The sequence below is a fragment of the Adiantum capillus-veneris genome, chromosome 28, assembly GCF_014529385.1.
Source record: "Adiantum capillus-veneris isolate H3 chromosome 28, ASM1452938v2, whole genome shotgun sequence".
In the NCBI taxonomy this organism is placed as follows: Eukaryota; Viridiplantae; Streptophyta; class Polypodiopsida; order Polypodiales; family Pteridaceae; genus Adiantum; species Adiantum capillus-veneris.
Genome location: NC_140958.1, coordinates 87,316,365 through 87,331,950, shown reverse-complemented (window position 1 = coordinate 87,331,950; position 15,586 = coordinate 87,316,365).

Here is a 15,586-nt window from a genome sequence, read left to right as displayed (position 1 = left end):
GACGAATCGCCCATTCTTGGATGGTTGGTTTAGTGAGTACGATTGGTAGGTAGTTGATGTGGCTTGGCTTGGATTTGGGTACCGTCTGGAAGGTTGGTTTTTGAGACTTTGAGGATAGTTGGTGATTGTATTTTTTAGGTCTCCGTTGCCAAGATGGTTCTTTGGCGATTATTGGCTACTCCGTTCTAAATTTGGGAATCCATTTGTACTTTGGGAGACTTGTTGAAGCATTGTTTTGCTTTTTGGATTTCATCCACCAGTCAGGCTTGTTTGGAGAGGTTTTGGCTCTTTGGAAGCTTTGCTTGGCTGATTTGGAAATAGGGTTGGAAAGTATTGCTTTGGGTATCCATATCTATTGCGGTTTGGTTTCTAGGATGGACTTCTCGACCCAAAGTTACTTGACGTTTCTCCCATGGATGCTCATAAATTATTGCGGGTATATGGTGGGCTTTGGCATCTGACTATTCAGATCGAAGATTTTACATTCCATATGTAATATGTTTGTGCCAATGGTGTACATAAGTTGTGCCCTTGAGATTGTACTTCAAAATATCATCCTGCCAGTTAGGAACTGTTTTGTAAGTGTGCATCCATGAAAGTCCCAAGATAATTTTCTCATTGAGATTTGTATCTGCCATGATGTGATGTGGGCAGTGGTTACTATCAAAGTTGATGGAGACATTGGCTTGTCCCAAACCAACCATTGTTCCTATGTTTGTTGGTTCGATCATGGAGTTTGATATTTTAGATATGTAGAATATTGCATGGCGTTAACGCGTGCTCCAGTATCTACAAGTGCCCTTTCAATTGTCCATCGACAAGGTGGACATTGATGCATACGTCCATACCTCCAAGCCAACTCTATTTGATATGGACTGCTTCAATAGAAGGAGTTGGTGCTTCTACTCGCCAAAGTGCAGTTGGATTTTGTCATTCTTTGCACTTTAAAATCCGCAATAGGGCTTTTTCCTTTGCTTGTTCTTGAACTGCTTGAGATTTTTGCTTCCTTTCCTTTACTTCATGAATCTTTTCCAATATTTGTGGGGTGAGAGATTGATGGTATTTCTTTAGTCTGCAACCATTAAACCAATTAGGCATCTCCTCTCCCTCTAATGTTGCAATTGGTATGGCACCACTTGTCATTGATCACAAATGGGCCATTATCGTGCTTTTTCAGTTTCTTGGAGTGTTGCTTCAAGCTGTAGACTAATACACAATCTCCCTTTTGAAACTCCTTGTTGATCACATGTTGGTCATGAGATTCTTTCATTTGTTTTTTTTGCACATAGCTGGCTACAACAACCTTGAGTCATGTTTCATCTAACTTGGTTATCTGTTCAAGTCTCTATAGACAACTTGTGTCCAGTCCATCCTAATTCTTCTGCAACTTGTAGCGTAGGAATCCAGAATTCCACGGGAAGGATGGCATTTATCCCAAACACGAAATTGAGAGGCATTGTATTCAGTGGCATTTTGTATGCAAACCTATATGTCCATAGAGTTGAATATAGTTTCTGATCCCAATTGGTTCTTACAATTTTTGTGAGCACCATGCATAGTAATTTTGTTTGTGCTCTCAGCTTTCCCTTTCGCTTGAGGGTGATATGGCACTGATTCAAATCAAGCACCATAAATTCTCACAATAAATAGGCAATCATATCATTGATGAAATAAGTCCCTCGATCACTCATTATCTCAATCGAAAGCCCATATCTAGTGAAAATGAACTCATACAAGAACTATGTTGTTGTTCTGGCATCATTCTTCTGTGTCGCTTTGACATCTACCCATTTGGTCATATAATCTGTTGCCTCTATGATATATTGAGCAAGCATTCAGGATATTGGTGGTGAGATAGGTCCAACAAAATCTATCCCCCATTTGGAAAAAGCCCTTGCACCCATCATTTGTCTTAGCGGCATTTCATCGTGGCGCATCAGTACTTTTGTTCATTTTGGCAATCATCACATCGTTTGACATATTGTTATGTATCCATGTACGAAGTAGGCCACCAGATTCCTGCAAGGAGTATAGCATTTGCGGTTTTGTCGGGCGAGAAGTGACCCCTTGTTGGTTCGACGTGTGCTTGCTCAAGAATCGGTAAGTATTCATTCTCCGTGGCACAAATTCTCAAGTTGTTGTCAATCCCTCTCTAATAGAGGTTATTTTCAATGAGTATAAAGGTTTTCGCTTCTCTTTGGATTGAACTTAGTCTGGATCTACTCAAGTTTGCTGGCAGGACTCCGTATTCTATGTAATCCACTATGTATTTCTCCCACTTGGATGCTTTTGATATCTTGAACAGTGTAGCATGTTTGATTGACTTCTGGATGGCACAAGTTTCACATGAACTAACATAGTCATGGACACTTTTCTGCATATGAGTCCAATACACCCCAAGTCTCATCAATATCTTATATGTTTGTGTTTTTGCATTGTGAAATCCCGTTGTTTGTACGTGAGATTGTCCCAAGTACAAATCTTTCTTGAATTCTTTTCCCTCCTTATATAGTTGTCTTGCTATAAGCATAAGCGAGAATGTTTGCTCACTGATGGATGCCTTTCAATCTGTAGAGAACCTATGGTGAGCAATGATATCACATGTTCACTCCACCTAGGTACCATCTGAATGTTGAAAAGATACGAATCCGGCAGGTCATCGTCAACTCCTAGAGGTGCTTTCCCATGTATCAATCACGATAAATGGTCCGGCCTCCGATGAGTAGTCCCTTTCTTGACTACTACCGTGAAATCAAACTCTAGCAATATGATGAACCATCAAAATATATGTCCAATATTGCATGGTTTGTTCCTAAGTACAATAGGTCCTCATGATCCACAAAGAATACGAATTGGTTTGCAAGAATGTAATGTCCAAACTTTTGATTGCATAGATCATTCCCAATCCTTCCCTTTTTGTGGTTGTGTAATTTCGCTATATACTATTGAGTTGTCTACTAGAGTAACAGATTAGAAAATCCATATTGTTCTCTCTAGGTTGTGCTAAGATGCATCCGATTGCATATGCCGATGCATCTACGTGGACATGAAAAATCTTGTTCCAATCAGGAGGTTTTAAAATTGGAGCAAAATTCAATCCCTGCTTCAATTGTTAAAACGCTTTCTCACATTCTTCATTTCACTCAAATTTTGTGATGAGAGCATAGATAGTTTTTTCAACAATTGCATACATGTATATAAATCTTTGATAATAGCCGGAATGGCCCATAAAGTTTTGTACCTCTCTAACTTTGGTGGGTCTTGGAAGAGCGACAATCACTTGTATCTTCTTAAGATTTGTGGAAATGCCATTTTTTGACACAATGTGTTCCAAAATCTTGCCTTGCCTTACCATGAAGACACATTTTTTAGGATTTTGGTAAATGCGATAAGTTTAATCCTTCTCAAAGATCTTCTTAAAGTGCTCAACATGTTCGTCTCTCCTAAGTGAATGCACACATAGGTCATCCATATAGATTTTTAAGAATTGTCTTAGTTATTCCTTGAATGTGTGACTCATGAGCCTCTAAAATGTGAAAGGTGCATTGGTTAAGCCAAATGGCATCATTCTATAAGCAAATATGTCCCATTCTATGGCAAAGGCCATTTTGTGCAGATCCTCTGGCTTTATCATGAGTTGATCGTAGCCCAAAAAGCCATCAAGAAAGCTGTAAGCTTCCTTGCCCACAACTCTCTCGATCACATGATCAGTGATGGGTAAGGGATAGTTGCATCTGATTGTGGTAGTGTTTACCTGCTTGAGATTTACACACACTCGTAATTAATCGTTCTTTTTGGACACTACCACGATTGGATACACCCACTCCGTGTGTTCGATATCATAGCTAAACTCTACCTCCTTAAGCTTATCTATCTCCTCTTTAATTTTCTTCGCAATTGTTTCACTGTATGTATATGGACGTTGTCTACTAGGCTTAGCATCACTCTTAAGGGGTATAGTATGTAGACATATACTTGGATCCACTCCCTTAAGATTTTTGTACGACCAACCAAACCCATCTCTATATTGCTTGAGAGTAGCTATCAGAAGCTGCTCTTCCTTATCTGTAAGATACGTGGCTATATAAACCGGTCTTGGTTCTTCTCCTAGTTCAGCTAGGTCAATTCTCTTTGCGTTCTCAGGCCCATCATATGATGTACCTAGTTCTTTGAGTTCTCTCTGAAGGAGTACGAGCGGAAGTGCGACGCGAGAGAGAGTGCGAGAAGAAGAGCACGACGATATGATGAACTCGCTCTACTGTAATGTGTAGAGCATAGTGAGTTCTTATTAGGTTTTTACAAAAGAATATGTGTACATACCTGGCGGCCCGCCCACTTACCTGGGCGACCACATTGGGCTTTATACCCCAACAACCTCCCACTTAAAGTCCAATGTGGTACTTTAAGTGTGAGAGAAGCTACTATACAAGCTAGTATACAAGAGATGTAGAGAAGTGATGTACTACCCTACACCTAACTGCTTGCGAAAATGCGCAAAGCTCTCTGAGGAAAGTCCTTTTGTAAGTAGATCAGCAGGATTTTCTATGGTGTGAACTTTGACAAGCTGAAGTTGCTTATCCTCGAGCATTTCCCTGATGAAATGATACTTCACATCCACATGCTTTGTCTTTGAGTGATAAAGTGGATTGCGAGCCAATTGTATAGCACTTTGACTATCACAATATAACACAGGCATCTCTTCTTTGATTCCCAAATCTGTTACTAGTCGATTAAGCCAAATTGATTCTTTGCATGCCTCTGATGCTGCAACATATTCAGCCTCTGTAGTAGACTGAGTAACACAATCTTGTAATCTAGAACGCCATGATACTGCTCCACCAGCCAATGTAAAGACATACCCTAACGTAGACCTTCGGTTGTCTAAGTCACCTGCATAATCTGAGTCTGTAAAACCCTTTACACTTAGCTCCTGACTCCCATAGCATATATGCATACTCTTTGTAGCTTTCAGGTATCTCAATATTCCTTTCACTGCCTCCCAATGTTTATTGCCTGGGTTTGACATGTATCGACTTACTACTCCCACTGCAAATGCAATGTCTGGGCGAGTAGCAATCATTGCATACATCAAACTACCCACTGCAGACGCATATGGAATCTTATCCATTTCAGCCTGTTCTTCCTCAGACACAGGACAATCTTGTTTGCTAAGTTTCACATATGGTGGCAATGGAACACTCAATGCCTTTCCCTTCTCCATATTGAAACGTTGCAAAACCTTGTCAATATACTCTGTTTGAGATAACCAAATCAACTTCTTTGATCTGTATCTCTCAATGCGCATACCAAGAATATGACTTGCCTCACCCATGTTTTTCATGTCAAACAATTTTGCCATCTTTGACTTCAAAGCTGAAATTTCTTCCAAGTGCTTGCCATCAATCAACATGTCATCCACATACAAAATAAGGATCAGCCAACTGCCATCCTTAGCCTTCTTTGTATATAGACAGTGATCGAACTCACTACGTTTTTAGCTTTGAGAAAGCATAAACTTGTGGAATTTATGGTACCATGCGCTCGGTGATTGTTTTAAGCCATAAAGACTCTTTAACAACTGGCATACCCAATCTTCCTTGCCTTTCTCAACAAACCCTTCTGGCTGCTGCATGTAAATTTCCACATCTAAATCACCATGCGAGAACGCTGTCTTGACATCCATTTGGTGCAACACCAAATCTAATATGGCAACCAATGCAAGAAAGCATCTCAATGTAGTCATCTTGACCACCGGAGAGAAGACTTCACCAAAGTCAATGCCTTGTTCTTGCTTAAAGCCCTTGGCAACAAGCCTTGCTTTGTACTTTGGCTGACTATCATGAGCGGTGATCTTATACCTGTAAACCCATTTACAGGGTAGAGCCTCTTTGCCCTGTGGTAATTTAACTAGCTTCCATGTCTTGTTTTTATGCAGAGCTGTCATCTCTGACTGCATGGCCAATTGCCAATTCCCGGAGTCCTTCATTTGCACTGCTTCCTTGTAACATGAAGTCTCATTGCAATCAGTCAACATGACATAGTTCATAGATGGAACAAACCTATCAGGAGGTAGTGTGACACGTTCATATCTACGCACAATAGGTGGCTCAGGCTCAGCCACAACCTGTGGTTCCACTCTATCCTGTCCTTGCTCCTCTTGAGCCCTGAAATTTTTGTTAAGTATGGAGCCTGATTTACCCTTTGTAATTTTTTGTGGTAAAAGCGCACATTTGTAAGGCCCCCATTATGAAGAGAAGCCATCGTGCGTGAAGGAAAATCACTCACCGGAAACCAAAATTTTCACGGACAAGAATCAGGGGTAACTTTAAAGGCCTCGGGGGCGGAGCCCCCCAGAGACTTTTTTTCGCCGGAATATTCTTTTTCGCCGGAATATTATGGCCGGACGGCGGCCGAAAAGTGGTTGGAAAACAACCGGTCGGTTGGCCGGTGGCCGGTAGTCAATGGCTGATGGCCGGTGGTTGGAAGTCAATGGCCGGTGGCTGGTGGTCGGAAGTCAATGGCCGGTGGCCGGTGGCCGGTGGCCGAATTCAAAAGCGGACTTGTCTTCTCAAGGGCGGCCACACATGGGCGGATTGGAGGGTCCGATTTGGACTTATTCGCACAAGGGCGGCTACACATGGCTATCTCTCATAAGAGAGGGTAGCCCTTTTGGCCTATAAAAGGAGGCCATTTCTACACACATTTCATAGTGTGAAGTTGATGCAACAAGGTGAGTGTGAGGTGGTGAGAGTGAAGCAAGGCGGGAGCTCCATTAAGGGTATAATCCCTTTGTAAACTACTTCTTGTTTTGAAGTACTAAAGCCATTGAGTGGCTGCTTTCCCGTGGACGTAGCCCACATTGGGTGAACCACGTATATCGTGTGTACTCTCTCTCTCTCTCTCTACTCTATAATCTCGTGTATATAAATTTGTCTCTCTCCATTAAGTAATCTACTCAATTATCTATTTAGCTACGTTTTATTTCCTAACAACTGGTATTAGAGCAAGGTTTGCTCCTAGCTAAATTATCTCAAGGAAAGGATTCCTTGAATTGAGTGGGAGTTATGGCGGAGGAAGGGAAGCTCAAGATTGAGAAGTTCAACGGAAAAAACTACCAACATTGGAAGATGCAGATCGAAGACTATCTCTACCAGAAGGACCTCTATTTGCCACTAGGCGGTCTTGCAAAGAAGCCCGCAACAATGGCAGATGAAGCATGGATTGTCCTTGATCGAAAGGCACTGGGAACAATCCGGTTAAGCTTGGCGTCAACGGTGGCCTTCAATGTTTCGGAGATGAAGACCACGGAGGACTTGATGAAGTCACTTGACGACTTCTACGAGAAACCATCAGCATCCAATAAGGTATTTCTTATGAAGCACTTTTTCAATCTAAAGATGGCAGAGAATGGTTCAAATGCAGAACACCTAAATGACTTTAACACAAACATAAGTCAACTTCGATCATTGAAAATCAATTTTGATGACGAAGTGCGAGCTCTCCTTATACTATCATCTCTACCGGATAGTTGGGACAGCCTTGTGATGGCTGTAAGTAATTCTATCTCTGGCACAAATACTCTTAAGTTTGATGATGTTGTGGGTGTTCTCCTAAGCGATGAAATGCGAGCACAGGAGAATCATCAAGTGCTGCACTATCAGTAGAAACAAGAGGAAGGCTTAAGGAAATGAAGACCCCCTAGAAATCAAAGGTCAAGAAGAGGTGCTACAACCTGAAGCTATCCTTTGACATGAGGACAAGGTACTACGACTTAAGTTCAAAAATTATCCTTTTGAAGATGCTAGATGGATGCAAGGAATATAACTTAAGGATAATATGTACCTTGTCAATGCTTACAATGCTACATTAGAGTAAGCAAATGTAAATGATTCTTTTAAATGATCAATGTTGTTGTCTTATAAGACTAATTCCCTTTTTATTGTGCACAAATTTAAGTAGTATGCATGCTTAGAATCATGTTTATGATGAACGACGTCTCTCAAACAACAAGTACAATTTGTCACTCTACTTTGGGAGAATGAAATGGGCTCAAGAGAATACATGCTTGTGGCAGTTAAGTCTCCCAAGCCACAAATGGATTAGTCATCCATCTTGGAATAATATCATAGGGTAAAAAGGGATCTTCTACCCACTAAAAAATATAGACTAATGACTAAGGCTTTATTTCCTCTACCTCATAGTCGAGGACGACTATGATTTCAAGAGAGAGGTAATGTCATAAAATCTCATACCTAACTAACCCCAAATGATACATATTAAACTTATCATTTAATGTGGGAGAATAAACAAGAACAAGAGTTAGAATATAGACACTAGGAGAAAGTTGGATTCACTTTTGGGCCCTGTAAGAAGTGCCACGTCGGCTTAGAGAGAGAAAATGAAAATATTAAATTGTGCATTTTATGTGATACTTGTTGAAGATGATGAAACAGGAAACAGAAGGAAGACAGCAACTCAGAGTAGGAAGAAGATGGAGAGGAGAAGACACAGAGCTTGTGTACGAGATCTCTGTAGTCTATCTCTCTGTATTAGAATAATAGTGTATATAAACTCAGAGCTACAAAGCTTATATGAAACCCTAAGAGATAAGGTGTCCCTTCACACCGGATGTCCAGGGGGAAAAACCCAGTAGGAGAAAAGTGCCCCTAGTGAAGCGCGTATACACACTAACACTACTACATGTCTACAAATCCCCCCTGTAGTGATAGTGTGAATCCGTACAAGGTAGCAGATCATCATGTGTATGAGAGTAAGCCCAAAGCTTTTCGGAAAGCTTCAAACTTTTCTCGTGATAACGCCTTCGTAAATAGATCTGCAATGTTATCCTGTGTAGGACAGTAAGTTAGTGTGATCTCCCCTGCATGTAGCCTTTCCCTGACATAGTGGTAGTGAACCTCTATGTGCTTTGTTCTTGCATGAAATACTGGATTCCTTGCAACTGCCATAGCACTCTGACTGTCAGTGAAAATGGTAGTGGGTGCCTGTTGACACTCACAAAGATCTGCCAATAACCTGCGTATCCATACACAATCAACTGTTGCCGTGAAAGCTGCTCTGTACTCAGCTTCACAAGTTGATGTAGCCACTCTGGGTTGCTTCTTGCTTAGCCAAGATATACATGCATTTCCCAAGAAAAAACAATTGCCACTTGTGGAATGTCGTGTGTCAAAATCACCAGCCCAATCTGAATCGCTGTAACCAAGAAGCTGCATAGAACTGTGCTTTCCATACATATCCCCCCTTGGAAAGAACATGGCAAGATTAGGGGTACCTGAAAGGTAACGAAGTATGTGCTTCACAGCCTGCCAATGATGCATACCTTGGCTGTGCATAAATCTGCTTTCTTGTGAAACCCCAAATTGAATGTCTGGACGAGTGTTGCCTGCCAAATATATCAAGCAACAAACCGCTACTGCATAAGTATGTACATCAAAAGGTTCTCCAGCATCGTGCATGCTCAACTTTGATCCAGTTTCTACGGGTGTAGAGATTGGTTTACAATTTTGCATACCAAACTTGTCCAAAATTTTATGCAAATATTTTGCCTGCAGCATGTATATGCCATCCTCTGATTGCACAAACTGAATACCCAAGTAATAATGTAGCAAACCAAGATCAGACATCTCAAAGGTTTTTCTCAAAGCATCTTTAAACGCTTCAATTTCATCTGCACTATTGCCTGTAAGAAGCATATCATCCACATAAAGTGTTAGCATAATGAGAACTCCATCTCTCTTTTTGACATACAAAGTACTTTCTATTGGACTATTCTGAAATCCCTGGCCAATCAAATAAGTATGTATCTTCTCATACCATGCTCTTGGAGCCTGTTTGAGACCATACAAAGCTTTACGCAATCTACATACCTTTTGCTCTTGACCTTTTACAATAAAACCACTTGGTTGACTTACATAAACTTCTTCCTGCAAATCACCATTCAAATAGCAGTTTTGATATCCAACTGATGCACTTTCCAACCATGATGAGCAGCAATTGCAACTAGTGATCTAACTGTGGACGCACGAGAAGTGGGAGCAAAGGTTTCATCATAATCTATGCCTTTCTGTTGCGCATAGCCTTTTGCCACAAGCCTTGCTTTGTACCTGTCAACAGTACCATCTTGTTTCCTTTTTACCTTAAAAACCCACTTTGTACCAATAGGTTTTTTACCTGTAGGCAAGTCCACTAGATCCCATGTATGATTCTTATGAATAGAATCAATTTCTTGCTGCATAGCATCTTTCCACTGAACACACTCTAAAGCTTGTTCAAATGAATCAGGCTCATCTGCATCACAAAGAGTGCTAAAGCAAGCCAAATCTACTTGCTCTCTGCCAAAAGTAGTACCAGCACGTGTTTTTCGTGGCAACGGTGCATCCAACTTGCTATCCTGCAAAGTTTTCTGAACCCATTTAGGCAAGGTTCTTTCTTCCCTGAGAACTTCTTGCTCTTCACGCATAATTTCCTCTACATCATGAGGTGTCACATGCTGATCAAAAGATTGATCAAGATTATCAACCTATTGTGATTCTTGATTCTCCACAAAAGAAGGAAGCAAACCTTCAAATACATCATGTGTCTGCATATGAGGTACATCAAAAGCAACCATAGGTTGAGCAGTAGTTTCTGCAAAAATTACATCACGACTTTCAAAAATCTTGTTTGTAGCAGGATTGTAAAGTCTATAACCTTTACTTCCACTACTGTACCCCACAAATATACATTTGATTGCCTTATCATCAAGCTTCCCACGTAACTGCTGAGGGATGTGAGCATAAGCAAGACAACCAAAAACACGAAGATAACTGACTGAAGGTTTTCTGCCATACCAAGCTTCATATGGAGTAATGGTCTTCAAGGCACGAGTAGGACACCTGTTCAAAACATGTGCTACACAAGCAACTGCCTCCATCCATAGCTTATGAGGCAAACTCTTAGCCTTGAGCATACATCTAGCTGTCTCCATTAAAGACCTGTTCTTCCTTTCTGCAACACCATTCTGTTGTGGTGTGTATGGCATAGTGCATTGGTGTTTAATGCCTTTCTTTCCTAAAAAATCCTTAAATGCACCTGACATGTATTCACCTCCTCGATCGGTACGAAGAGTCTGTACTTTGCAACCTGTTTCATTTTCAACCATGGCGACATAATGTTGAAAAACTGCAAACACGTCTGACTTTGCTTTGAGTGGATACACCCAACAAAACCTGGAAAAGTCATCAATGAAGGTCACAAAATAAAGGCTGTTTCCCAAAGATGGCATCCTCATAGGACCACATACATCACTGTGTACAAGCTGCAACTTTCATGTCGCTCTAACTGAACCATCCTGCGAAAATGCAAATCTGTGCATCTTTCCAAGAACGCAACCTTCACATACATGTCTTGGTGGCATCTCCAATAAAGACAAATCATGCACCATATTATGACGTTGTAAAGTCATCAAACTGCCATAACTAACATGCCCGAATCTAGCATGCCACAACTCAGCATCCTGCATGGCCTGAGTCTTTGTTTCTGCAATACATACCTGAATCTGCTTTTCATAACGATCTAGCACAAATAGTCCATTTTTCAGCGTACCTGTAGTGATAAGAGAATAACCATTCTCTCGATCTCGTACAACACATCTGTCATCCTCAAAAATGACCCGAAGACCATTTTTTGCAAGAGAGGATACAGACAACAAATTCTTCTTGATCCCTGGAACATATAAGACATCTGGCAAGCATAAATCTGAACCATCTGAAATGGTATTCAAAATCTTACCAACGCCTTTGATTGGATAAGAAGCATTATTTGCACATGTCACCTTCTATCCTGCTGGAGCTGCATCCAATGAACAAAACAAATCCTTCCTTGAAGTAATATGCCTGGATGCACCACTATCAAAGTACCAAATCATTTGTGTCTTGTCAACACTGTAAGCAAAAAAATCTGAACATACTACAAAAGCATAAGAATCCTGCACAAAGTTTGCAGACTCTTCTTTAGCTGTAGAAGAATCACCAGAAGCTGAAACAACCAAACTTGACTCTTTCTTCTTTTCTTTAGCAATTCACTTTTTACACTCACTAATGTAGTGACCAGGTTTCTTGCAGTAGTGACATTTACCTTTCTTCTTGGACTTGTCGGAATCACCTTTAGACTTCTCTGAAGATTGTCCTGCACTAGACTTGGAGTAATGAGCACTCTCTTTACCCTTGTTTTTGTTCTATACAACAAGAGCATGATCCATACCATCCACCTGTAAAGACTTGTTCTTACATGATTGATCCTCCTGCAATAGCAAAGCCACTAACTCTTCAAAATGAAGAGGCTCAGGATTAGCTCGCAAAGACAGAGTCAAAGAAGTCTGAAAAGTCAAATAAGATGGTGGTAGTGAATTGAGTGTTTTGGAAACCAAGTCCTTATTTGGAATCACTTCATCAATGCTAAGCAATTGCTCTTTAAGATCCCTGATTTTTGTAAGATGCTCGACAATATCGTCACCTTCGTCCATCTGTATTTTGTCAAGTTGTTTCTTCAAAAACTCTATTCTGGCAGCGTTTCTTCCTCCAAACATAGCTTGCAGAGTGTTCCAAGCATCCTCAGAAGTTCTGCAAGATCTGATATGTGGTGTGATTGTCCTCTTTATGGTTAAGGAAATCACAGCCATAGCCTGTGCATCTTTAGTATCCCATCTCTTTTTAGTGACTTGTGAGGGTCCTGCACCAACAGCTGCACCAAGACCAGGCGTGGCAGGTGCAATGCTACCTGGAAGAACTTCATCTCCAGATACATAATCCCACAATCCTTTACCAACCAAAACATTTTTTGCCATAAAAGACCAAAGAGAATAGTTGGTACCATCCAATTTGTCTTCGGATGTAAACGCACCAAAAATCTCTTTCTCCGTAGGTTGAGCCATACTGTGGATGCACACAAGAGAGCAAAAGAACCTCCAAGAGATTCAAAAATCTCCTCTCCAATTCAAGAAAAACTCTACACAAAATCTCAGCACAAAGCTAAGACAAGCTGCTTCCCAAAAGAACTGTTTACCTGAAGAAAATCTGTCAAAAAGCACACCCTCTTGATCTAAACGCCTCCGAAAAGTAACTTCTGCTACACTGCTCAGAACAAAATTCTGAGGGCTCGAACGGCTTCGAAAGGGGGGTAAAACCCTAGGTCACCTTCTCAGAATACTCCCGGAACGTCGAGGATGCTCCCACGAGCAAATTTTCCGAAAACTGCCTGAAAACTGCGATTGCGCGCGCGAACGCGAAAACGCAAGTAGAGGCTCTGGAAATCACCTTGCTCTGATACCAATTGTTGAAGATGATGAAACAGGAAACAAAAGGAAGACAGCAACTCAGAGTAGGAAGAAGATGGAGAAGGAGAAGACACAGAGCTTGTGTACGAGATCTCTGTAGTCTATCTCTCTGTATTAGAATAATAGTGTATATAAACTCAGAGCTACAAAGCTTATATGAAACCCTAAGAGATAAGGTGTCCTTTCACACTGGATGTCCAGGGGGAAAAACCCAGTGGGAGAAAAGTGCCCGTGGTGAAGCGCGTATACACACAGGCACCCACTACCATTTTCACTGACAGTCAGAGTGCTATGGCAGTTGCAAGGAATCCAGTATTTCATGCAAAAACAAAGCACATAGAGGTTCACTACCACTATGTCGGGGAAAAACCCTGTGGGAGAAAAGTGCCCCTGGTGAAGCGCGTATACACACTAACACTACTACATGTCTACAATACTTTTTTGCGCCAACAAAAAGCCAAAATGACATTCTTTCTTAGGTAGCTGCCGTCTTTATCATTCTTATCCTTCGTTCTCTTGTCAGGAATCCAACTAACCGTATGACTAATGATTTGAAATGCCAACTTACAAGCGTTCCCTCCAGAAACATAAGCCACACGAACTCTATCAACTCTAAACTTGAGAATATGGTCTTCCCTCCCAAAACCTGAGATATTTCATGAGTTTCGAGTGTCCGTCTTTTTCTCTATCAACTCCAGGAATGGAGAACGCTTCTTTTTCTGATGAAAACACCAATTTGAACTTGCAATCCTCAACCCCTTCATCTTTAACACTTACCCAAAGAAAGAAAAGACATCATCTTCATGTTGATGTATTGCAAGAGTACGCACCGTTGCAGAAATGTAGGAGGGAGTCTTTCTTATCTCAATGGGAGAAATAACTTAGAAGGACAAACAAGGAACATCATTTGGATTTGTGGACCGATGGGTCTATTTATCCAAAGGATCCTACGGCAAATGCGCCACCTCCCTTTGCTAATATCACTACCTCTTACATTTCACAGGTGATGGCAAGGATGGGCTATTGGGATACACAGAACATTTGGAAATGAGAGGATTGAATGCAGAAAGGCAAATAAACTTCCTTGCAATGGAGAACATGCAGCTGAAGAAACTTAATGAAGCATGCTCTCAAAAGATTTCATCAAACAAAGAGACAATCCAAGGCCTTGAGAAGAAGATCACAAGTTTGCGAGAGAAAGACACCGTGCTTGGTAGTCGAAAAAGAAAACGAGATCTGTGCAACATTGAGAACATGAAGATTGGTAATGGTGGCCTGAAAAAATGAATACGAGCTTTAAGGTAACTTGAAGTTTTGTGCGCGTATGTCGCACGTGTCAATGCAAAGAACTTGCTGATACACCGTGTGCGAGCCACAAATGGCTCCAAGCACACAACAATCCTAAACTAGTAAGCTCAAAGAAGGCGATGGTGTGTCACTCACCGCTCTATGCTTGCTTCGTGGAGGATTCCTCGCCGCGAAGAAGAAGGAGCCGCCACTTCGCCGCGCTCAACCGCTTTGCCGCCGTCGTGCCTTCGGTAATGCTCGATCGCCCACCTACTCTCTCTCTCTCTCTCTCTCTCACACACACACACACACACACACACACACACATATACACACACACACAAGGAGGTGAAGAAGAAGAAGATGGAGATGGAGATGGAGCAAGAGCACTCTTCTATTGCACAAATGAAAGACTGAGTGAATTTTAGGTTTAGTTGACTTTTTATATGAGTTGGCCCCATTCACACTTGGGCACCCATGCTTAGCCAACTAATCCCTTGAATGTTCCAGTTAGAGTGCGCCTCTCATCGGCGATCACTCTTACCCTTTTCCTATTGGACCGACAAGCCCGGTACCTGACTCTACCAAATAAATAATACAATGTCCGCCGTAGGTTACAACGTCCGTCGTAGGTAATAGGGTGTCCGTGAGCCGTGAGGGTTAACATGCCCCCCTTCTTGATGTAGATTCCGTCCTCGGAAGCTATTGAGTTGAAGCTTGTTATGTCCATGTTGTAGAGCATCTGGATTTGAATTTGCAAGGCAAAGTCACTGTTTCAGCAAGCGAAATTATATGGCCACCATAAATCATGAGGGGAATGTAAAGTACATGTGGAAATGAGTAAATGCAAGATTTATGAAATGTTAGACTGCCATTAAGGACAAATAAATCGCACTTTGAGTAAATTAATTAATCAAGAGTTTTGGGCTTATGGGTGAGTCTATCAATTAGTTAGCTATGACTAAG